This window comes from Felis catus, chromosome A1, assembly GCF_018350175.1.
Source record: "Felis catus isolate Fca126 chromosome A1, F.catus_Fca126_mat1.0, whole genome shotgun sequence".
NCBI classification, from domain to species: Eukaryota; Metazoa; Chordata; class Mammalia; order Carnivora; family Felidae; genus Felis; species Felis catus.
In genome coordinates this window covers 113,038,932-113,063,580 of record NC_058368.1, presented here as the reverse complement: position 1 = coordinate 113,063,580, position 24,649 = coordinate 113,038,932, and the positions used below count along the sequence as shown (strand labels likewise).

At 44.9% G+C, this 24,649-nt stretch overlaps 2 long non-coding RNA genes across 2 annotated transcripts; one reads left to right on the top strand and one right to left on the bottom strand.

Moving 5' to 3' along the window:
* Positions 1-193: 193 nt before the first annotated feature.
* Positions 194-9,173, top strand: LOC123385944. Its single transcript, XR_006599250.1, has 3 exons — positions 194-1,146; positions 7,410-8,099; positions 8,868-9,173. It is a non-coding gene; the product is annotated as an uncharacterized LOC123385944 (long non-coding RNA).
* On the bottom strand, positions 7,249-24,639 carry LOC109500676. Its single transcript, XR_002158379.3, has 3 exons — positions 24,252-24,639; positions 15,192-15,247; positions 7,249-7,525 (listed from the first exon to the last, which is right to left on the bottom strand). It is a non-coding gene; the product is annotated as an uncharacterized LOC109500676 (long non-coding RNA).
* Positions 24,640-24,649: the final 10 nt, after the last annotated feature.

Sequence of the window (24,649 nt, the reverse complement as noted above, 5' to 3'; positions counted from 1 at the left end):
AGATACCATATGTTTTCACTCTTATGTGGATCCTGAGAAACTTAACAGGAACCCATGGGGGAGGGGAAGGAAAAAAAAAAAGAGGTTAGAGTGGAAGAGAGCCAAAGCATAAGAGACTCTTAAAAACTGAGAACAAACTGAGGGTTGATGGGGGGTGGGAGGGAGGGGAGGGCGGGTGATGGGTATTGAGGAGGGCACCTTTTGGGATGAGCACTGGGTGTTGTTTGGAAACCAATTTGACAATAAATTTCATACATTGAAAAAAATAAAAAAGAAAAAAAAGAAAAAAAAGGAAAAGAAAAATAAAGTGAGCAACAGGGGTTCCTTCTCACATCACATTATCCCCCGCCTACATTTCTGTCACCCTCTTCCCCTTTTAAAGACTTGTAATTAAACTGCGCCTCCCCAGATAATCCAGGATTATCTCCCTTCTCAAGATCCTTAACCTAAATCACAGCTTCAAAATCTCTTTTGTCAGGTAAAAATCACATGAATATGCATTCTGAGGATCTGAGTGTTGACATCTTTGGGGAACCCTGTTTCAGCCCACCCCATTATAATGACTACCGTTATTTAAGAATGCCCCCCCCCTTTTTTGTAAACTATGTAACCCTGTTCCTCAAAATGCCATTTTAACTATTTTTACCAATCTTACTAGTTCCCTTATGGATGAGTCAGTAAATCTTTAACACGTTTATTCTACATTTGTACATTTTTAACTTTTTGAAAACCGTAGTAATTATACCCATCAGTTCTGGAGGCTTCAATAAGATTGCCAAGTGGTCTAACCTGCCAGGGCCCATTTAACTATGATGCACGGGGAGCAGACCTCATGGGCTGTCCAGCCTAGCATGCTATTTTGGCTCCTGGGATGGAGTGCAAATGATAAACATGGTAATAGACGTTACCTTCCCTAGCTCTCTGTCTCTGAAATCGAATTCTAAGTTGTTCTTTTTAATTTCTGCTCCTTGACCAACTTTAGTCCTGGTTCTGATTAGTGCATGGCTGGGACGTTATCGGCCATTGTTGACTACAATGACTGCAATGACTACAATGACTACAATGACTACGATGACCAGGGCCCCAGCTTTCTGGGCTGATGATTTGGTGATTTCTCCTGAAATGGTGGCATCTATTCTCTGTTGGGTAAGAAACCGGTTTGTTAGTCTTTTCTGTTTGTCCGTTTGGCAACTTGTGACCTCAAATCAATTAGGAAAATATTTTATTCTTCCTGGAATGAAGAACAGCCCTTTGAGATCTGGAACGGTGAATTTTTCTATTTCTCTCTGTTCATGGCCGGTAACTATGTAAAGCTACAAGGTCTCTGAAGGGTTGTGTGTAATTAACAAAAGCTTTACTTTTCATTGCGATATATTTCCCTTTTCCTGAAGTATTAATTAATTAGATTACAATGTCTCACAAATGAAAGTAATTAATTGCTTTATAGAGATTTTAAGCACTTAAATAAATTACGTATATTCCCAGAATTACCCTCCAAATAAACTAAGCTTCTGATATTTTAAATGGATTGGCTTACCAAAATCCTTTCTTATAGAAAATACTAGCTAAGAAACATTTTTATAAGAATCAAAATTCAAGTAATCAAGATGAATCCTTAAGCAAATCATGCTGATTTAAGCTTTTGGCTTAACAATAGTTATACATATTTTCTCTGGTTTTATCAGTATGAGGTATAATATAACAATTATTAAAAGCAAGGTTTGGTATATTTTTCATGAATAAGCTAGTTAATCTGAACTTCCTAAAGTTTTTGTTTGTTTGTTTGTTTTTGAGAGAGAGAGAAAGAGTAGGGGAGAGGAGGAGGAGGAGAGAGAGAGAGAGAGAGAGAGAGAGAGAGAGAGAGAGAGAATCTTAAGCCGCCTCCATGCCCAGTGCAAAGCCCAACAAAAGTGGGCTGGATGCCGTGACCATGCGATAATGACTGTGAGATCATGACCTGAGTCGAAATCAAGAGTCAGAAGCTTAAATGACTGAGCCACCCAGTTAATCATGAACTTCCTAAACCTTTCATGTTAATTTACTGGTTAGATAAGCTAATATTATACCTACATAATATTGAGGATTGTGAAATATGTAAAAATTTTAAGTACATTGAACAGTAATTCTAAAAAACCTTTATAAAAAAATTTTTTTAATGTTTATTTTTAATGCGGGGGGAGGGTGGGGTGGGCAGAGCACAAGCTGGGAAGGGGCAGAGAGAGAGGGAGACACAGAATCCGAAGCAGGCTCCAGGCTTTGAGCCGTAAGCACAGAGCCTGACACAGGGCTTGAACTCACAAATCGTGAGATCATGACTTGAGCTGAAGTTGGATGCTCAACCAACTGAACCACCCAGGCGCCCCTAAAAAACCTTTTATATCAACAGCAACTGTGCTTGTAGTGTATCCGTTTGAATATAATTTCCGACATCCTTATTAACTTTAAAATCGTAGACTAATGTTAAATTGAGTAAATTAATCAATAATTTTTGGATACCCAGGTAATTTCTAAACAAAATAAAATACAGAGATCTTGGTTATTTAGTAAAGTCTTAATATATAAAAATATATACTTTTGGGGCGCCTGGGTGGCTCAGTCGGTTAAGCGGCCGACTTCGGCTCAGGTCACGATCTCGCACTCTATGAGTTCGAGCCCCGCGTCGGGCTCTGTGCTGACAGCTCAGAGCCTGGAGCCTGTTTCGGATTCTGTGTCTCCCTCTCTCTCTGACCCTCCCCCGTTCATGCTCTGTCTCTCCCTGTCTCAAAAATAAATAAACGTTAAAAATATATATATATATATATATATACTTTTGCCTCCTATTTTCATGGTATGGAGTAGCTATATCTTTGGGTGCTGTTAATGGACGTGTTCCTTTTGCCACTTTGAGAACACGTAAGAGGCATGTGAGTAACCAAGGGGGTCGTATTACATGTTCTTGTGAGATTTCTGGGCTGTGTTGATAGGTGGTTCTCAATTCCCTACCTAGCTTTCATTTCTCTGAGATAAAATTGAGTTGCTTTGGTTAAAAGTTTTAATCAATACAAATGATTAACACTATATACTGGGAGTAATGACAAAGTAATGACTACTTAAAGCTAACAGGATGTATCTCTTAAGGGAAAGAGGGATAGGTTTGGCTTAAAGCATCTGGGCGTTCCCGAATGTGGAAAAGACAAAACTTGGATACGGAAAGTTGTAGAAGGTTCATATAAATTAGATGTTATTCACCTTGGCTTAGAATATCTGCAAATAATGGGTCTGGTGTAATCAAAGGGGTGTGCTAAAATTTTGGAAAAGTGTGCTCATGGCTGATGGGCTTATTCCCAAGGTAAGTTAAACAAAAGAGGTAGGGGAACTGAGGAATCCTTACTGCCAAAGCCGATATTAATTTCAAACTAGAATTTGATTTCTCTCTGTTAAAATGATAAATTGATCTTAGAACACGTAGCCTGCTTTTACAAGGGAGAGAACAAGGTTATTCACTATCTTCTGTGTTATCTGTCTGGATAGCAAGGCTCCTAAGTCTTACCAGAATAATTTTCTGTGCTTTGCACTTACTTCCTCATCATCACCTTGATTTTCAAGGAGCCAAGGTTTCACAAAACCGTGTCACCTTCTTCCAGAATTTACTTAAAATATTCTATTGCCACTTTGATTAATAGGTAACCAAGCTACTGTTTTTATCTTAATCAAGCTTCCAGATTTCTTCTCCTAACTCTTGATTTTGCCATCAGAGAACCAGACCATCGTTTAGGGAAAAGATTGATTATTTCTTTTACACCCAAATATCTTTGCAATGTCCCAAAGTTCCCATGGGAACTCACAAAGATTTCTTCTTTAATATTACATATTAAAAAATTGCTAAAAATAATTAGGATTGTTTCTGCACGTTTCTTAATTAGTTCCACCCTGTTGTACAAGCTAAATGACAACAAATGATGTGTCAAAGCACAGAAGAGTTTTGTACAGGTAAAACATTATTGATATTAATGTGGCATAAGTTATCCGTATTACAGAAGGGAATGCGAAGTCCCAAAGATTTGCCAATGCTCTCACTGTCCACAATATGTTCTTGCCCGAGAGGGAACATTAATTTTCAAGGAAACAGTTATGTATTATATCCCAACAGAGAATTTAACTCTCCTCTTTTTTGATATTATTCTCTGTTGCGCAAAATGAACCACAGATACATAGTCTCGTCTATCTCTGGTTTTCACTCTCCTCTGACATGTTCCTGAAGGCCTGCAGGCTAGAATCTGTATCTTTGATAAAGAAAAACTCACAGTCTTGAGGAAAGGACTGACTGTATTGGATACCAATAACTATTGATGCGTCAAGACTAGGCTTACGGGTAAAAGCTCCAACGTGTAAAGCTGACATTATCTAGACAACTGTCAGACTGTATTAGGGGACTGGTCAGAACTTCTAACATTGTGTTTAGTTCACAAGTAGACAATTTTACACAAGGAGCTGCTGACCCAAGATCCAGTGGAATAAATTTAATGACATAGGACTGAATTAACTGATGAGGGAAAACCAGACTGAAATTTAAATGGTAGTTATCTACTTCGGCATACGTTAATTTTTTAATGTTCTATTTATCATAATGCATGAGAGGAGATTTTTACTCTTCCTTTTTAATCTCTCTCAATGTAGTAGACGATGCTTTAGGAAACTGAAAAGAGGACACTTTTTTAATGTTTATTTGTTTTGAAAGAGAGACAGAGATAGCAAGAGCAAGCATGAGCCGGGGAGGGGCAGAGAGAGAGGGGGAGAAAGAGTCCCAAGCAGGCTCTGAACTGTCAGTGCAGAGCCCAATGCGGGGCTCAATCCCACAAACTGTGAGATCATGACCTGAGCTAAAAACAAGAGTAGGATGCTTAACCGATTGAGCCACCCAGGGGCCCCTGAAAGAGGGCACTTGTAAGGATATCTGCTTGTTACTGTCACCTCTGAATTCAGAGACGAGGATGTTTATTGAGATGCTTTACTTTGCACAGCAATATAGTTATTTGCGTAGGTTCAGTGAGGATTTGGCCTCCTTTTTACCAAGATATAATTTGACAAATTAGCTGTGCAACTAAGGCCAGATCTGGAGTGTCATGTTGAAAAGGAACCTCACTTAATCAAGTGTGACAAGCTCACCTTTACAAAGGTATATTTAACATGTGGCGTCAATGTTTACAAAGCTCTCCCAGGAAACCTGGCCTGAGACGTGTTCTATGCCATACAGGCTCCCAGCCTCCCAGAGGTAAGGAAAGTCACTTCCAGGAGTACCAGTGATCATAATAAAACATGGGCAATCTTGAAGAATTCACCAAAATTTACTAGCACTTCATGTGAGATCTGTCTGGTGGAGTTTCTTGGACCTTGGTTTCTTGCGTCAGAATAGAAGTCCAAATCATCAAGACTTTTAAACAGCCCAACCTGAGATTCTTTAATAAAATTTCCAGACAGAAGTTAATTCTCTGGGTTTAGTGAGGCCTCAGTACCTCTGGCTCAAGGAAGATTATATGGTTAAGCAACACTGCTTACTTCACCTTTGTAAACAATCGAGCTAAAACATGAGACCAGCCTTCGGGGTGGTCAAGAATGATCTCTGGATATTAATTATAATAAAAAAAAGGGGGGACAATTAGAAAAGATCTTTTAAAATTTGGAAAAATAGGCAAAGAGAGGGCAACATGTCTATTTAAGGTTATAAAGGAGAATTGTTTCATAGGCTTATTTGAGAATTTAATTAAATTTCCAGGGAAATATACCTGTATTTGGCTGTGCCATTAAGGGATGAGAGCCAGTGAAGTTACATGTACCATGAAGATTTCTCTAAGGTGACAAAGATTACCCTACATGTTAGGCTTCACTGCTCTACAGAATATTCCAGTTTTATGTTTGACTCAGAAAATTATTTCAGAATGCCTTTATCCAGTAGATGAGATCACCCTGTTCTTCAAAACGCTCTTTTTTTGAGAGAGAGAGAGAGCGCAGAGAGAGAGCTGGAGAGGGACAGAAGGAGAGGAAGAGGAAGAGAGAGAATCCCAAGCAGGCTCCACACCCAGTGCAAAGCCTGATGTGGGGCTTGATCTCATGACCTCAAGGCTAAGAGATCATGACCTGAGCTGAAATCAAGAACCAGATGCTCGGGGCGCCTGGGTGGCGCAGTTGGTTAAGCATCTGACTTCAGCCAGGTCACGATCTCGCGGTCCGTGAGTTCGAACCCCGCGTCGGGCTCTGGGCTGATGGCTCGGAGCCTGGAGCCTGCTTCCATTCTGTGTCTCCCCCTCTCTCTGCCCCTCCCCCGTTCGTGCTCTGTCTCTCTCTGTCCCAAAAATAAATAAACGTTGAAAAAAAATTAAAAAAAAAAAAGAACCAGATGCTCAAGGCACCCCTCAAAATGCTCTTTGAACTACCTTTATCATATTACTGGTTTCCTCATTATTTAGTTGGTAACTTTTGACACATATACATTCTATATCATTAAAGAGTCATGCTTTTCATTGTGTGAAAATTATGATTGTACATACATTACCTCACAAGATGGAGAATGGGGTGGAAACAGCCTCTCTTTCCTTCCCAGTTCCAGAAGGTGCCATCGCCTTGGCTTCTGACTGAACGGCTCTTCCCCCTCTCGCTCTGTTCCCCTCCTCGCTCGCCAGGAGCTGTGCAGTGGCTGTGGTCAACCTTTTTCTGAGCCTCTTGTTAACTGCCTCAGAGTCTTAGGCCTGCATTACAATTCCTGTCTCACTTCTCTGGGAGTAAATCAGTGCTTGCTCTAAGCTGTTCCAGACACAGCTAGAGAGGCATAGGGAAGGAGACGTTTTTGCCATATTACCCACTCCTGACAGGGCTGTTTATTTATTTATCTATCCAATGATTTATTTATTTATCCAGGGTTGATTTATTATTTATTATTCAGTATCCATTCATTAAGTCCCCAGAAACTAGCATCAGAACCCAGTGGGGGGGGGCAGGGAGGGGCGCCTGGGTGGCTTAGTCGGTTGGGCATCCAACTTTGGCTCAGGTCATGATCTCACGGTCCGTGAGTTCAAGCCCCATGCCGGGTTCTGTACTGACAGCTCAGAGCCTAGAGCCTGCTTCGGATTCTGCGTCTCGCTCTCTCTCTGCCCCTCCCCTGCTCATGCTCTGTCTCTCTCTGTCTCAAAAATAAATAAAAACATTAAAAAAATTTTTTTTTAAAAAAAAAGAACCACAGTGGGTGGTTTATTGATATAATTAGGCGAACCCTTAAAAGCTGACATTTAAGTGACTGTATATCATGGAATAACTGATAATGCAATTACCTTTTGTGTGTGTGTGTGTGTGTGTGTGTGTGTGTACAATATGCAGCTACGTGTGTAACAAACTCCAAATTTTCTGCAGTTGAGTGCATAAATTTATTATCCTTGCAGAATCCAGTCTGTGATGGAGGCATTCATTCAGGAACCCAGGCTACAGACTGTCTGCCATCTTCAATGTGTGACTACTTCCAAAGTTGCCCTGGGTATTGGTATTCAGCTGGTGGCTGCTGGAGAGAGATTTGAGGATTGGGTGAGAGGTTTTCAGGGGTCAGGCTCGAAAAGGTATCTTCCACCACATCCCCTAGGACAGAACTCAGTGACAGAGTCACAGTGACCCACAAGGCAGGCAGGGTTGCAGGCCAGCTGTGTTCCTAGACAGAGAGAGAAATGGTCTTGGTAATAGCTACCGAGTCCTTACCACAGCTTCTGGAAGTCAGAATCCCGGAGTCCCTTCAGCCCTCGCTGATGCTGACTTTGGAGGTCCCTAGAAGGGGGGTGTGAGGTCGTGTCTATTGAAAACCTCATTTCACTCACTTGAGCTACTGGCTCAGGAACAAGTGTTATGTTAGTACAATCGTGAAAGTGACTATTTCTTGTCCACAGACCCCGGGGGCAGACAGAGTCCTTTTCCTTCTTCTCCTTTATCCTCACAGATAGGAAGCCTTCAGTGTTATTCCCAGAATTTCATTCAGTAGGGAGTGGGAAACAGTTGTCAGCCCCGGTGTGGGGATTGAGAGGATCCGGGTAAGCTTCTGGAAGGTGACTGAAGGCCGCCATCATTGGCTTCACCTGCAGGACCCGGTAGGTGATTCAGCACGTGAAAAACACCTGGAACTACAGGGTTTCAGTGTCTCTAGCTTAGCCCTTCAGCATTCTTTTGTTGTTGTTGTTTATTATTTTTGAGAGAGACAGAGCTTGAGCGGGGGAGGGGCGGAGAGAGAGGGAGACACAGAATCGGAAGCAGGCTCCAGGCTCTGAACTGACAGCACAGAGCCCGATGCGAGGCTCAAACCGATGAACCGTGAGGTCGTGACCTGAGCCAAAGTGGGACGCTTAACCGACTGAGCCACCCAGGCGCCCCATCCCTGTTCCGCATTTTTAGCTTCAGAGAGGTTAAGCCATTTTCCCTAAACACCGGACTAATTCACGGTAGAACGTAAACAAAGCCAAGTTCTGCCAGGCAGCACTCCATCAAGCAGTGAATGATTCCCCTTTCACTTTAATGCAAAAGACGACACAAGTGTTGAGTCAGAAGTCTGTGTAGATCTAGTTTTTCCTGAATTGAATTTTCTGGTTAACTCTATTTTAGTCCGATAGCCTTTCTACTTCCACCTGCGCGGCTGAATAGTCTCCTAAGGCATACCGGCTGGCTTGCCGGCCTTCCTAAGCAGTGTTTCAAAACAGGTCCACAACGTTGTCCTAACGTTGTCTCGTAGGGACAATTACTACTCACAAGTAGGGAAGGGGATGACAATTTTCAGTCACCCACAGCTCAATCATGGTGACCTGAATAAACTGTGAGAACCTGTTTTCAGTTATTTTGTCCCTTTAACCACCTCTCAATTTCAGACTTCAGGTCACGGGACAGAGTGCTTCCTCGCCGTTCTGGACCAAGTGTTCTTGCTGCTAGCTGAGGGCACCGTGGATGTGAGCCCACCTTCATCTCCGCCATTTCACCACCCTCACTTAGGGAAGAGGCCTAGATAGGTCTGCAAGAACATCTCAAAAATAACAGAGTTCACTTTGTGCGTTGTTTTTGAAGAGTAGCTATCCAACAAGAACCATGCTAATTTTGGGTCCCACACTCGCCTGGCATGATGACCATGTAAGGAAGCTTTACGTCATAAATCCACTCAAGGACTGTATGTACTAAATAAGGATTAAAGCTTTTTCTCTTGGTTATCATCGCTTCTCGCTATTTTATCTCTCTCTCTCTCTTTTTAACGTTCATTTATTTTTGAAAGAGAGAGTACAAGTGGGGGAAGGGCAGAGAGAGAGGGAGACACAGAATCCAAAGCAGGCTCCAGGCTCTGAGCTGTCAGCACAGAGCCCGATGCGGGGCTCAAACCCACGAGCCGTGAGATGGTGACCAGAGCTGAAGTCGGATGCTTAACCGACTGAGCCACCCAAGATCCCCTATATTCCTCTCTTCTTAAAATTACATTATCTTATCATTTAAAGAGCCTGCAGGCATGCTTCCTTCTAGCCATGGAGACACTGAGCCCGGGAAATTTGAGGCCACGTTCACAAGGTCACAGATAGCACCTGTGGCAGCCCGGTTCTCCTGACTCAAGCTCTGTCTCCGCATTTGGAATTAAAGTTTGCACAAAGTTGTCCATTTTCAACTGAAACCTTAGAATGTGTCCTCCCTCTTTCCCTGGTACTGCAACAATAATCATCGGTCAAGCAAAAATCCCACGGCCATATAATTGAGGACTGGGATACTCTGATGGAATTTCCCCTTCAGATGTGGGGAGGGTGCCAGAAAAGAGAGACCTGGTGCCTTGTTTCGGCCAGGCAGCCCTACTGGGCCGTATTACTTTGTTTTCACAACATTGTAAGAGAAGTCATCGTCCCCACCATACAGATGAGGAAATGGCAGCTGTGAATTACAGCCCTTCCCCAGATCATGAAATTGGCCTATGGAGAAACCAAACTAGAACCTGGCCTATCTGGCCACATCGTGAAGGATGACTCCTCCTGCCCTTTCAAGACAACAGAAGGTCCTATTTATATCCCAGTTCCCATTAGTCCAGGAGTCCAGGTTCCTCACAGAGAGCATCTCCTAAATGGTGACTCTCTCCCACCCTGACCATGAAGCTCCCCTCAGATAGAATGCTCCCTGAGGTGCCCCAAATCCTTTTGCTGCCTGAAGAAAGATATGGGCAGTTTTTCAGGTGCCCAAGAAGGCAGAGGATATTCACCCAAACCTGACATCAGTGTGTGTACTCTCGTAAGAAGTTGCTTTGCGGAGACCAGCTAGTAACCTGGGGATGTGTGTGAGTCTTGGAATTCATACAGACCACTGCTTCTATCCGTTATCTTTCAAAAAACATCTTATGAAAATATTTTGCACGCACGGAAATAACTCACCATCCAGTTTTTAACATTCAAGTTAGCCTTTTGTCATGTTTCTTTCTGAGTGTGCTTTTTAACAATTGTTTTAAGTTTTTTAAATTATTTTGAGAAAGAGAGAGAGCATGCACACAAGAGGGAGAGGGGCAGAGAGAGAGACACACACAGAATCCCAAGCAGCCTCCCCATCATAAGAGCACAGGGGCTGAAACTCATGAACCCGCAAGTACATGACCTGACCTGAGTTCAAGAGTCAGGTGCTTAACTGACTGTGCCACCCAGTGCCCCCTGATTTTTCTTTTTTAAAGGAAAATCTGAAATTGAGGTTTATTCTGTTATCCATGTTTCTATATTATTACTACATAGATAAATATCCACACGTGGCCTTGTTTTGTCTTTTAAAAATTCACACAGTTTTATCTTTTGCAACTTTCCTTTCGCAGTGGACATTGGTTCCTCGATACTCTCATGTTGATATATTTGTCTGGAGTTCATGCATGTCCGCTGTAGGACAGCATCTCAATGTATGAATATACCACAATTTATCAATCCATCCCATGGGGCGCCTGGGTGGCGCAGTTGGTTAAGCGTCCGACTTCAGCCAGGTCACGATCTTGCGGTCCGTGAGTTCGAGCCCCGCGTCAGGCTCTGGGCTGATGGCTGGGAGCCTGGAGCCTGTTTACGATTCTGTGTCTCCCTCTCTCTCTGCCCCTCCCCCGTTCATGCTCTGGCTCTCTCTGTCCCAAAAATAAATAAAATTAAAAAAATAAATAAAATATCAATCCATCCCTCCTCTGAAAGATATTAAAGTTATTTTGAATTATATTTGCAATTATAAATGGTAATGGTTAATTTTATACATCAGGCTGACTGGGCCATGGGGTACCCAGACATTGGCTCAAACATCATTCTGAGTATTTCTGTGGGTGTTTGAGGATGAAATTAACCTTTAAATCAGTAGAATGAAGGCAGACAGCCTCCCTAATTCGGGTGGGCCTCACCCAATCAGTTGAAGGCCTGGAGAGAATGACACGACAGACCTACTCACCCCAAAATAAAAGAGGATTCCTTCTGCCTGGCTGCCTTTGACCTGGGACAGCCCCCTTTTCCCGCCCTCAGACTCAAACTGAAGTATCACCTCTCCCTCAGTCACGAACCTGTTCATCTTTGAACTGACACTACACCACTGGGTCTCCTGGGTCTCCTGCTTTGTAAAAATTGTTTTAAGTTTAATTATTTTGAGAAAGGGAGAGAGCATGCACACAAGTCACACTGCCACGTCTCGGCGGCCTCCACAGTCATAGGAGCCAATTCCTTCTGATAAATGTCTCTCCATATATACACACCTCCTACTGGTTCCATTTCTCTACAGAACCCTGACTAATACACAAAGCTGGGCCTTCTATGCAGGCCTTCTGGACATGCGTAGAGTGTAGACCTAAGAAAGGGCCTCCGAAACCATCTACCTCTATGATCTCAGGATTCCCTCCTTCATTCAAGCCACCATCCCTGCAAACAAGGCAGAATCTCCATTTCCTTTGTGATGCTTCACAACTTACTCTACTTCCGTGTCCGTCCTAGCCTTTCTGTAACAGCGGGGGCATCCTACACGGCTCGAGGCGGCCTCCTTCCTTCTCCAGCCCAAGTCTTCTCAGGCGACTGTTTCATTCTATCCAGGCGCTCCTTCCATTCCTCCAGCCCTCTCTTCCCCTTCCTTCCTCCCACCCTCAGCTGCTGACTTAGAGCAGGGCAGGCACTTTCTAGGTGTGGGAGACTCAAATAAGCATTAACATAGCTCCCCCCCCCGCCCCCGCCCCCGCCCCCACCCCCTTGAGCAGCTCTGAGCTCAGGAGTCCACGGAAAAGGTAAACCAACTACCGTCAAACCCTCAAACTAAGGCCTTGCCTGCAAAAAGAGTGCCACGCCAGGTGCAGAGGGAGGCCCTGGGGAGGGTATCCGGCCAGGCAGGCTGCCAGGAAGGGGAGAGCCCGCAGGCAGGAGTCCCGAGGGAGGGGTCCTGCAGCTAGGTCTGAGCGAAGTGTGCGGATTTCTCAGTGGCACCAAGGAGGAGAAGAAACAAAGACGTTCTAGTAGAGAGAAGAGCTGCAACAAAGCATGCGGCTGGGAAAAGGCTGAGCAGGATCAAGTCAAAATGAGCTGAATGAGGCTGGAGACGCAGGCCGGCTTCTACTGTCGATGATGCCAGTTGTAGGAGGAAGGATGGGGGAAGAAGTCAGAAGCTGATATTATTTATTCGAGGGAAAGCTATATCTCCAATGCTATATGCTCCAATTATTAATGGCACCAGTCAGTCTCCAAAGCCTCTGATCATGATAGGTATTACCGTAAAGAAAATTTTTACGAATGCATGAGCAGTGATAATTACATTATAAATTTGGTCGCCTCCTAGTAGGGCGCCCGGTTGGCCAAGTTCAGCTCAAATTAGAAGGCTAAGGGCAGTTCCTACTATGCCCGCTCAGGCACGGAATAGGAGGTAGAGAGTGCCAGCGTCTCTGTGGTTAGTAGAAAATCATCAGCGGTTTATGAACGTAGGTAAAATGGCAGAGTAAAAGTTAGACTGTAAATCTATGAACAGAGGTTCAGGCCCTCTTTTCACCAAGCTCGTGGTGAAATATCACATTGAATTGCAAATTCAAAGCTGCTGCCAGGACTTCTCCCGCCTTTTTTCCCCAGCCTGTTGGAGAAGTCGATGAAAGTGAGTTGATTAGGGTATTTAGCTGTTAACAGCCCTCTGAGGGCTTCGAGCGGGGCCACGTGGGCCTCTCCCCCAGCCCTGGGCCACTCGGACACACAGGCCACCTGGTTGGTCTAGCTTGTGTTCACAGCTGTTGTCTACCACGTATGACAAAACTGAAATAAGTTGTGTGATGTACATGTCCACATGGGTGAGATTCATAAACAAGAGAAACAAATTTAAGCCAGAAACCCTCTGAGGTTTTCCCTATTTGGGCTTCTAGACTTTCCTTAAGATCACCTTTCTTTTTATTTTTTTTTATAATTAAAAAAAATGTTTCTTTACTGTTTATTTTTGAGAGAGAGAGAGAGAGAGAGACAGAGTGTGAGCGGGGGAGGGTCAGAGAGAGAGAGAGGGAGACACAGAATCCAAAGCAGGCTCCAGGCTCCAAGCTGTCAGCACAGAGACCGACGTGGGGCTTGAACCCACAAACTGTGAGATCATGACCTGAGCCGAAGTCGGGCGCTTAACCGACTGAGCCACCCAGGCGCTCCTATAATTTTTTTCTGATGTTTATTCATTTAAAAAAAAAATTTTTTTTTCAACGTTTATTTATTTTTGGGACAGAGAGAGACAGAGCATGAACGGGCGAGGGGCAGAAAGAGAGGGAGACACAGAATCCGAAACAGGCTCCAGGCTCTGAGCCATCAGCCCAGAGCCTGACACAGGGCTCGAACTCACGGACCGCGAGATCGTGACCTGGCTGAAGTCGGACGCTTAACCAACTGCGCCACCTAGGCACCCCTGTTTATTCATTTTTGAGAAAGAGAGAGTGAGCGGGGGAGGGGCAGAGACAGATGAAGACACAGAACCTGAAGCAGGCTCCAGGCTGTGAGCTGTCAGCACAGAGCCCAACTCGGGACTTGAACTCACGATCCATGAGATCATGACCTGAGCCAAAGTTGGATGCTTAACTGACTGAGTCACCCAGGCACCCCAAGATCACATTTCTGATGGTCGGAACACAGCAGTGAATCTGGCATGGGTTTGCTGCATCTGTGAGCAAATAGATGAGGAGGGGCTTGGCTGGGGTTGTGTGACCTCAGAGCTATAAAAGCTTCCTTTCAACAGCAAGGGCCTGGGGTCTCACTCACCTCATTGTCAGAGATACCAGCTTTCTTATTTTAGAAACACAGTTAGTTGATCCTACTCATTTAATAAGCTTTGTCCTGAACCAGAAAAGGAAAGAAAATCCATTTTGAGAATTTGCAATTTTATTTGGTTTTGCTGGCTCATTCTCCCAGGAAGGAGATTCCCCTATTTTAATCCCATCAAGCTGGGATTCAGCACAGCTTCCAAGGAACCGAGAGTTTCCCAGGGCAGCCTGTCTCACTGCACAATACTTGGTTACTCCAGTGGAATTAATTTACTACAAGAGCTTATTTCTACCTGCTGTTAAAATCACCTCCATCCTGCCACGCCAAGTAACCAATACATTTTGTGGGCTCATTTGCTTTTTTTCCCCTGCGTACCTTCATCTGGTTGTTTCTCGTAGTAGAAAAATGGAGGAAGGTAAACATAAGATGTTAGTGAGAGCTGGCAGAACTACATTTCTCTCTGCATCTGTGTTCCCTTCGCCACTGGTGGTGGCCTGTTTATGTGAGTTTGCCTGGATCACCCCGCTGGATTCCCTCCTGGCTCAGAGCCAGCCGCCTATAGCAGGGCAAGGACCTTTTTTCTTTTTCTCTTGTCTCTCTGTACCCAGAGCTTCAAGTGTAAGAGGTGCTTTTCTTCTCTCTCTTTTTTTTAAATGTTTATTTCTTTTTGAGACACAGAGAGAGAATGAGCAAGGGAGGAACAAAGAGAGAGGGAGACACAGAATCTGAAGCAGGTTCCAGGTTCTGAGCTGTCAGCACACAGCCTGATGCAGGGCTCGAGCTCACAAACGGAACCATGAATCATGGCCTGAGCCAAAGTCAGAGGCTTAACTGACTGAGCCACCCAGGAACTACACAAGAGGTGATTCTACTCTTGCCTCTGGATGCTGGTCTGAGGACTCCCACCTGGAAGCTGAGTTTCGCTCCCAGTAGTTAGTTAAATAATGAGCATTTTGTTGAACTTACTGGAAACATTGTAATAATTATAGAGGAAAGCACACTGGTTCTTGCTCTCTCCTTGCCTGCAGAGAAACAAATGAGAGTAAGTGAAACGTATGGAAAAGAATCTCCCACTCTCCAAAGACCAGCAGGGCTGGCGGACTCTTTTTTACTCGTTTTGAAGTTAAGAAAAAAAAAAAAAAAGCATAAAATGGGATTTTCAAGAGTCCGAACAGCCAGCAGAAAGGCAAGATACCATCTTTATGACAAAGGAATGCCTGATAAGAACAGTGTTTATGATTTTTCTCTCGCCAGGATGTCTCTGCTCCTAGAGAACTTTCATGCAATTCTCCCAGTTTAAATGCTATGTAATTCATTACACAAAGCTAAAAGAGTACAATATGTCTTTAGGGCCCTGAATAGTTAAATGGACAGTAACTGCCATTTTTTTTTTAATTTTTTTTTCAACGTTTATTTATTTTTGGGACAGAGAGAGACAGCATGAAGGGGCGAGGGGCAGAGAGAGAGGGAGACACAGAATCGGAAACAGGCTCCAGGCTCTGAGCCATCAGCCCAGAGCCCGACGCGAGGTTCGAACTCACGGACCGCGAGATCGTGACCTGGCTGAAGTCGGACGCTTAACCGACTGCGCCACCCAGGCGCCCCAGTAACTGCCATTTTTGAGGGCCTACCATGTGTCAGGGTGCAGTATACTTTGAAGGGCATGGTCCAAGTCTAAGCTCTTCAAGGGAAAGGGCATGTTTTTCTTGTTGACTGCTACACTTAGAGCAGTTAGCTCTGCTTCTGGCCCAGAGAGGGCTTGTGGAGAGCAGGAGGAAGAAAAGAGACTGCCGGTGACCTTGTCTGGTTGCTTCGTTTTCTCCTCAAACCTACCTTTGCTCATATTCATGGTCTCCAAATTTATAGGGGCGTTCTCTTTTTGCACCCCATCTCATCTTTCCAACAAAACAATGCGTTAAGTGATAAGGGTCTTGTGTCTAAAGCCGCACACGTCAGTGGTAGGATTTGCTTCTGAGTGATTCTGTTGCCAAAAACCTGTGTGTTCTTCCCAGTGTCACAGCTGCCTCCCAGCAAAGGATGACTGCCGTGTGGTTGCAGGAGGCATCCCTGGACAGAGGAGGGCCCCAAAAGCAGACTGTGGAGGGAAGCAGGGCTGGGTGGCATCTGGGGCTCACCCTCACGGCAGTCCTCGCAGCTGACGAGGGCACAGGGCTAGGAACTGATATTTCAGGGAGAGGAAATGCTTGTGCAAAATGAAGAGAGACTTATTCCTTAACAAATACCCGTGCCAGTTCCAGCATCACAGATGGGGGATTTCCTATACGTCTGATGCTTCCCAGGTTAGGCTGTAAGCACCAGCTGATAAGAGAATCCCTTCTCTGATGTTCAAGGTCAAGTCTAGACATTGTAAACTGAGGCATCACGATGAAGAGGATGAGGCAGATCACTCAGTAGGAAGCTAGACTGCCCACCTCTCTTTCCTGGTGCATCACATATCACATAAAATGGGAGAATTGTACGAAATTTCTCTAGGAGCAAAGAGACATCATGGAGAGAGGGGAAAATCATAACATAAACACTATTATTGGGGCGCCTGGGTGGCGCAGTCGGTTAAGCGTCCGACTTCAGCCAGGTCACGATCTCGCGGTCCGTGAGTTCGAGTTCCGTGTCAGGCTCTGGGCTGATGGTTCAGAGCCTGGAGCCTGTTTCCGATTCTGTGTCTCCCTCTCTCTCTGCCCCTCCCCTGTTCATGCTCTGTCTCTCTCTGTCCCAAAAATAAATAAACGTTGAAAAAAAAAATTAAAAAACAACAACAACAAAAAAACCACTATTATTATCTGGCATTCCTTGTCCTGAAGATGGTATCCTGCCTTTCTGCTGGCTGTTTGGACCCTTGAAAATCCCATTTTATGGCTTTTTTTTTCCTTAACATCAAAATGAGCAAAAAAAAAAAAAAAAAAAAAAAAAAAGTCAGCCAGCCCTACAGGTGTTTGGACAGGGGGAGACTGGCAGGAGAATGCTAGAATGTTTGGGAAGCCTGTCTCAGAGTGTATGCTGTGTGGGGGAAGGTGGTGCTGGCAGAGAGGAGCTCAGTAAATTCCTGTAGAAGGGGCTGGACAGGGCCCCTTCTTTTCACCTACAAAGCTACCTAGATATTGGTCCTGTTTGTGGTTTTCTTTTTTTTTTTTTTTTATAATTTTTTTAATGTTTATTTGTTTCTGAGACAGAGAGAGACAGAGCATGAGCACGGGAGGGGCAGAGAGAGAGGGAGACACAGAATCCGAAGCAGGCTCCAGGCTCTGAGCTGTCAGCACAGAGCCCGACGCGGGGCTCGAACTCACAGACCGCAAGATCATGACCTGAGCTGCAGTTGGACGCTCAACCGGCTGAGCCACCCAGGCGCCCCTCTGTGGTTTTCAAATTTAGCTTCAAAATTCATGACAGAAAACTTCAAATGTTTGTGAAATAAAAGGCCCTTGCTAATGCAGGTACCTTTGACCTAAAGAAGGGCTGTGGTGCTCAGTTTACCCCTGCACAACCAGGTAATGAATGCATGTCCCCCGTGGACAGGTAGACCCCTCCCAGGGTCCTCACACAATGGTGATGTTCTTGATCGCGTTATGGGGCCGGCATCTCCACCTGCAGCAGACACTGGCTTTCAATGTCTGTGGCTTTAAGCCCAGAGGAGGGAGAAATTCTCAGAAGAAGAGACAGAGACTGAAGATGGCTTTGGCCTCTGGCCTCTTATCCCCTAGAAGTGATTTTTCTCCTAGCTGGCCAAGGATCTGTCCTGAAAGCTGGCCCTGACTGCCCAACGAGCTCTGTGTGCCCTTGAATCTGAACCCAAATTCCAATTTTCTCACGCTGCTCAGATTAGACGTCTCTTGTGGAGCTGACCTAGCCTCGGACTCCAGACCCCTCCCTCCTCCATGCCCCGGCTTGGCCTCATTTCATACTCCTGAGCCTGACATTCAGTCCTACCCTGCTCCCCCGAACCTGCCCTCTATCCCTGGCACGGGGCTTTTCTGCCTCAGTGCTGACGGTGGCTGTGACTGCCTCTAACTGGACTGCTAAAGAGTGGAAGCTTCTTCCCACCTGGGGACTTCCGAGTTGCTTCCTCATTATGCCCAGAGTCCTGGAAGGGGACGTGGGGCAGCCTGTACCCTCCAGGTCGTGCTTTTGGCCTCACCCAGAGCTGAGAACAAACCAGTCTTCCCTGCTGGTGCACAGAGTGCCATGATGCTGTCCAAAATCGGACCCGGAATTCTCCGCTTAGGAGGAAGCCACATATGCACTTACTAAATGATTCAGAACGTGGCGTCTCAACAGCATTGATCTATTGTGCCAAACCCTTAAATCTTTACTTTAAAAAACTGTTCACTAGTTCCTTTTATTTTTCTTCTCACCATCGTAGCCTCCCTTCCCCACCACCTCCCTACTGGGGATGTTGAAGTACATGTGGCTTTAAAAAAATTTTTTTTAAATGTTTTATTATTGAGAGACAGAACATGAGCATGGGAGGAACAGAGAGAGGGAGACACAGAATCTAAAGCAGGCTCCAGGCTCTGAGCTGTCAGCACAGAGCCCGACGCAGGGCTTGAACTCATAAACCATGAGACCATGACCCGAGCTGAAGTCGGACACTCAACCGACTGAGCCCCCCAGGTGCCCCCATGTGGTTCTTTATCAGAATGTGAATTCTCCAATAAGTCATGGTTTGTGGGTACCTAGGTTTTTCTTCCCAAAGCAAGATCACTTCTCTGGGCCCTCTCTCCCAGAGCTCTGGATGTGTTTCCCTTTCCAAGAGCAGAAATACGAGCAGACGTACATTTCTTAAAATCACTATGGTTTCAGCATACAGCATGGATCAGAAGAAGGCCAGGCTGGAGGATTAGAGACTTGTGAAGAGTTAATTTAAGAGTCCTGATAAGGGATATTCAGGATATCTATTGTCCCAGAACATTTGCAATGACTTAGTTGAGCCTAAGTAGTTTTAGACAAAAGATGACACAGAGCAGCAGTCTGACTACCCCCCACTGTCTACTCCCCTAGCACCCAAGTCTTGAATCTTATTATTATTGTATAATAAAGACACCCACCAACTACACGGTGGAGGGAATCAAAGAGAGAATCTGCCTGTCCACTAGGGCTTGTGTATGCCCTTGAGACTTGTCACCTGCTGGAAAATGGGTCCCTGAAATCTGACCAGATTAATACCCCCTCAGAGGGCAATCAACGGAGTTTGAGAGAAAAATGGATTTGAATTCCATCCTCTAAAGGAAGCAGAAATTATTAGTCGATTTCTGAGAGCCCATTCACTGGTATCCTCCCTTAACTTCCTTCAAGGGCAATTAATGGGGATTCAAGACCCAATCTGGGAATCCAAGGGGAGATACAGTCAAGCAGGAAAGGGAAATTTTCTGAAGGGGGAAAGGAGGTTTGAGGCTTCACTGAGAGGAATGTTATTTAATAAGAGCCTCAGAGACATCATGAGATATTGGGACATAACATATCCCTGCAACAGTGGGTAACAGCATTTTCAGTTATCAATTAAGAGACACCAGAGTCAGAGATCCAGTAGTACATCTGAGTTATTAACAACGGGAGAGAAGGTTTAAATTACTCTCTGTTTAACCTTTCCAAGACTTGATTTTTAAGAAAACCATTAGCAAATATGAGCTGGTCAGGGAGAGGGTAAACAAAAGATAACCCAAGCAGAAAGGCAGAATTCAAACCAGAGTGAGGAAAAATGCAAATGGAAGACCACGAGAATGCAATGCTCTCTCATCGCTTGGTTGGTGGGAGTTAAGTAAAGAGGAAGGAAGGAGAGGAGATACGTGGCAGAGCTTCGGCGATCCAAATCCAAGTATATGCTATCTTTGTCCATAGTGTGAAATCTATGGGGACACAGTCCAGCCGAGAGCAGCAAGACAAGGACAGTACAAAGCGAGGGTCACCCATTCTCTGGGCCAAAGATGGCAAACAGGCTTAATCTTTGTATTAATTTTATCAATTAGGAGTTGCTTCTCTAAACTTTATCCTCAAAGTCAGAGGCTAGATCTGAGATCAACAGTAGAATACTGTGATTGAGTAGTGACATCCGCCCCGGCCCAGGGTTGGCATGGGCTCAAGCAGTGTGGGAGAAAAGAGTGCTACCCGTGGCCCAGTCTGGTTTACTGGCATTCTCTGTACTGGACTTTAGAGTCAAAGGCCAAGCTACACTACGGTAAGTCTTTTATCTTTGTCCTGTACATGATTTCTCAAGGGGATTTATATGGAGAGTGATGTATTACGAGTATGTAGCATTCCTGGATCCCCTGGCACTGAAAAAATCTAATAGAACCTACTCTTGAGTCCCTACATTTTATATGCAGGTATTTTTGGAATTGGGGACATAAAATTTTCCCTCATAGGGCCAGGTAAAGTTTCCAGAGGTCTTGTTGGTTACCCGGGGGAGTGGGCTGGGAACGGGATCTCTGGGTGGACCTCAGTGAGCAAAATTTGTTCCCGGGCTCCTGTCCTCTCTCCCATCCAAGGGAAGAGATGCTCAAGTTCTTGGTCCTATGGTCCAGGACACCACCAATCCTGGATACCATTGGCCCAGCCCAGGAGGGCCTAGGGAAATGTAAGGACTTGAGATTCCCCTTTGCTTAACACATGAGTGTCATGTGGGGGATGGTGACATTATCTACCTGGATCTAATGATTGCTTTTTCCTCCAATAGCCAGAGATAGATGTTCAGGCATCTATGTGAAAAGCTTCCTGGCATAAAAGTAGATTGAGTATTGATTCTCATTTATGGTTTCAGGGGTCCCCCTTCAGGAAACAGGACAACAGAATCTACATGGCAGACCCAATAGCTTAACTGCAAAGACTGACCTTTCTCAGAATGACAACTCATGTAATATGGCCTAAGTCTGAGTACAAATAGAACAGCCCCCAAACGCCTTCGGGTCAGAGCTCATTTTATGCTGTTCACAAGAACCTATAAATCAAAATTTTGGTCAAGTGCTAAGTCAGCAAGACTGGTTTTGTTACAATGCTTGCACTTTGTCATCAGGAAGACAAAACAAATAAAAGAATAATGATCTCTGTCTTTTTCCAGCCAGCATGACAAAATTGAAAGGCTGACATAACGATTTGTGTCTATATACAGCCTCCTTTCCAAATAACAAATTCATTTTGAGGGCATTATATAACTCAGTTCTTTTCCCCTGCATAGTAGGAATGCTTGATAGAGTTGTTAATTTGAAAAGATCAGTTGCAGTGTTCAGTAGTGGAGAGACCCCTGCACTTACACATTTCCTGCTGTATTCCCAGCTTCTAGAATAACCTCATAAAAGCTCTTACCAGCAATATGAGCAGTATGGTCATAGGCAAGCTTTAACTCTAAGACTGAGCTTCCTTGTAAGTAGAATGGGGCGAGCATGTCTACACTGCTTCATGTCTTTGCTCAAGGTTGCTTCTTCTCCCAGAAATGTCTTGACTCTCTCATTTCAAAACCTTGCTCAGGGTCCCTTTCCTTGACATCCTCTTCTTTCCCAGGAAAAAGTGACATCTCCTTCCTTTGGGACTCTGCCAAATCCCATAATCACTATCATCAAAACACTTAGAACCCTTTGTGACATTTATCTACCTGAAATTCTACCTGCTTCTGCCAAACAGTGGTTTTCTAGAGGGTAGGAAATATGTCTCATTCATTCCTGTATGCCCAATGCCCAAAACAGTAGAAATTCGGTGTATAATTTCTGAATGAATAAGGGTATGGGTAACAGAGGACTAGAATCAACCAAGTGATGTGACCCATTCTGGGTTTTAGGAAAATTCCCCTGGCATGGTAAGGCACACAGGCTAGAGTTCAGAGGGGGTTATATAAAAAGCATCAAGGGGCGCCTGGGTGGCTCAGTCAGTTAAGCGTCCGACTTCAGCTCAGGTCATGATCTCACAGCTTGTGAGTTCGAGCCCTGCGTCAGGCTCTGTGCTGACAGCTCAGAGCCTGGAGCCTGCTTCACATTCTGTGTCTCGCTCTCTCTCTGCCCCTTCCGTGCTCATGCTGTGTCTCTCTCTGTCTCAAAAATAAATAAACATTAAAAAAAAAGCATCAAGACTCCTTGGGACTCAGACACTGTCTCTAGAATGCTTGTGTTAATATCAGAAGCAACCCTAGGTCATGCAAGCCATTACTGTCTACCAGTACATTATTAACACTGAGTCTGCTGAGCCTAAGACAGAGAGCCCATGTCATGATGGGGTCCAGAATGGCATAGGAAATGCTGAACCATGAAGTCCCTTGGGAAGGGATCCGCCTTGGTGGGCATGCTGGGGTAATGGGAGGCAGACTGTTGACTAAGTGGACACCTGAGACCCTTCATTCACTGTACAGCTCTCCCAGGGTCCTTTGGAAATAGCTTATGCTCAAGGGGATGTAGTATCATGGACTTATTTCTCAAAAGCAGGGGCAGGTCAGTCTTTTGTTTGGGTTGTGAGAGCCCTTACAACCAAAGAGTACAGGTGGTTACCATTGCCCAAAGCAGACTGGGGAAGAAGAGCAACCAGCTTGGGCTCAGCAGGCATAGAGGTGGCATTCAGTCCTATTCTCTGGGCCACGTCACAGACACGAGGGTAAGCTCAAGGGAGTGTTGGATTTGTGGAAGGGTGGAGGTTCCTGCTCCCACTGCTAACCTGAACAACAAGTGACTTCATTATTCAACTCTAGGGTAAGGACTAACCTCTTACTTTTCTTTCCTTCCCTCCTTCCTCTTCTTTCTTTCTTTCTTTCTTTCTTCCTTCCTTCCTTCCTTCCTTCCTTCCTTCCTTCCCTCCTCCCCTTCCCTTTTCCTTCCTTCTTTCTTTCCTTCCTTCCTTCCTTCCTTCCTTCCCTCCTCCCCTTCCCTTTTCCTTCCTTCCTTCCTTCCTTCCTTCCTTCCTTCCTTCCTTCCTTCCTTCCTTTTTGTAAAGTCTGTATTAAATCTACAGGGTCAACCTCTGGTTGTCTCTCATCTATTCTATTTTTTTAAAAACAACTTCATGGAAGTATAGTTTATGTACATAAATTGCATTCACTGAAAGTACACAAAATGATGAGTTCTGACAGATCTATATACACCCATTGCTATGGACTGAATGGTGTCCATCAAAATTCTTATGTTGAAGCCCTGACCACTACTGTGACCGTATTTGGAGACAGAGCCTACAAGGACATAATTAGGGTTAAATAAGGTCACAGGGTGGGGCCTCAATAGGATAGGATTAGTGTCCTTGTAAGAGAGTAAGAGACACCAGAACTCACTTGCTCCCTTGCAGTGTGCCCGCTGATCCTCTCCTGCTTCTCTCTCTTGCTTTCTCTCTCTGTCCCTCCTCTCTCCCCCCTGCCTTGTGAGCACATAGTGAGAAGGTGGCCATCTATAAGCCAAGAGAGGGCTCTCATCAGAACTTGGACTTCCAGCCTCCAGAACCGGGAGACATAAATTCCTGCTCTTTAAGCTTCCCCGACTCTGGCATTTTGTTACGGGGGCCTGAGCAGGCTGATATACTCGTGAAAGCAGTCATTGTACAGAACAATTCCACCACTCCTACTCCTTTTCACAACAGACTGAAAACCTCTAACCTTGAAACTAGGAGAGAGATGTCTGCTGTAGGAAAATACACAACCTTTCCAAAATGCCTCTTGACATGTTTTGTTGCCCATGATGTCATTATGCCAAATTTTAATGAAGAAAAGAGGCCATTATGCAATTAAGGCAAAGAATTCATGGTAATTCAGCCCAGAGTATCCAATTAAGCTTGGCACAGTCACCAGCTCTCAAAAGCTTCTGGTCACCTGCATAAATTTTCTAGTTGAAGCCTGACAGTTATTCACCAGAAGCAACAGGTTCTCTGAGCATAGGGGATTCCAGAAAGTTTTGGAAAAGGGAAGTCTTCGATGTTCTATGGCATCTTCCTCATTTCCCAGGAGCCAAACTCCCTTTTCCTCCCTCTGGAGATGGTTTTTCAATCCTTGTCACTTCTCCCCCATTCCCCCCACCCCAGGAAGGGTCAATACAGCCTCCAAACCCAGTCAACTACCTGAGGGAACTGGTCTCCTGTGGTTCCTGGCTGTGCTCCTGGGTCTAACACACCGCCCAGAAAGAGCTGCTGCCCAGGAGATGTTTATGGAATGAATCCTTGATTGAATGAAGTGAAAACAATTGACCAAAGGCATGGCAGCCATTTGAGGTCACAATGCATATTAAGGCAGCCTGGAATGCTGTCTAGTGAAGCAGCCTTTTGATTCTTCTGAGATCTCTGGGCTGGCAGGGCCAGTAGATCAGAGAAATTATTCTTACTGGCACCAAGAGAAATGATCTGACTGTTGCGTCACAGCACGAAAGGCCCCTCTGCCCGGTCTAATCCACATTTGCACCCCATCTCCCACCTACGCTCTTTGTAACTGAGAGTCCACATCGCCCCCCAGTATGCTTATT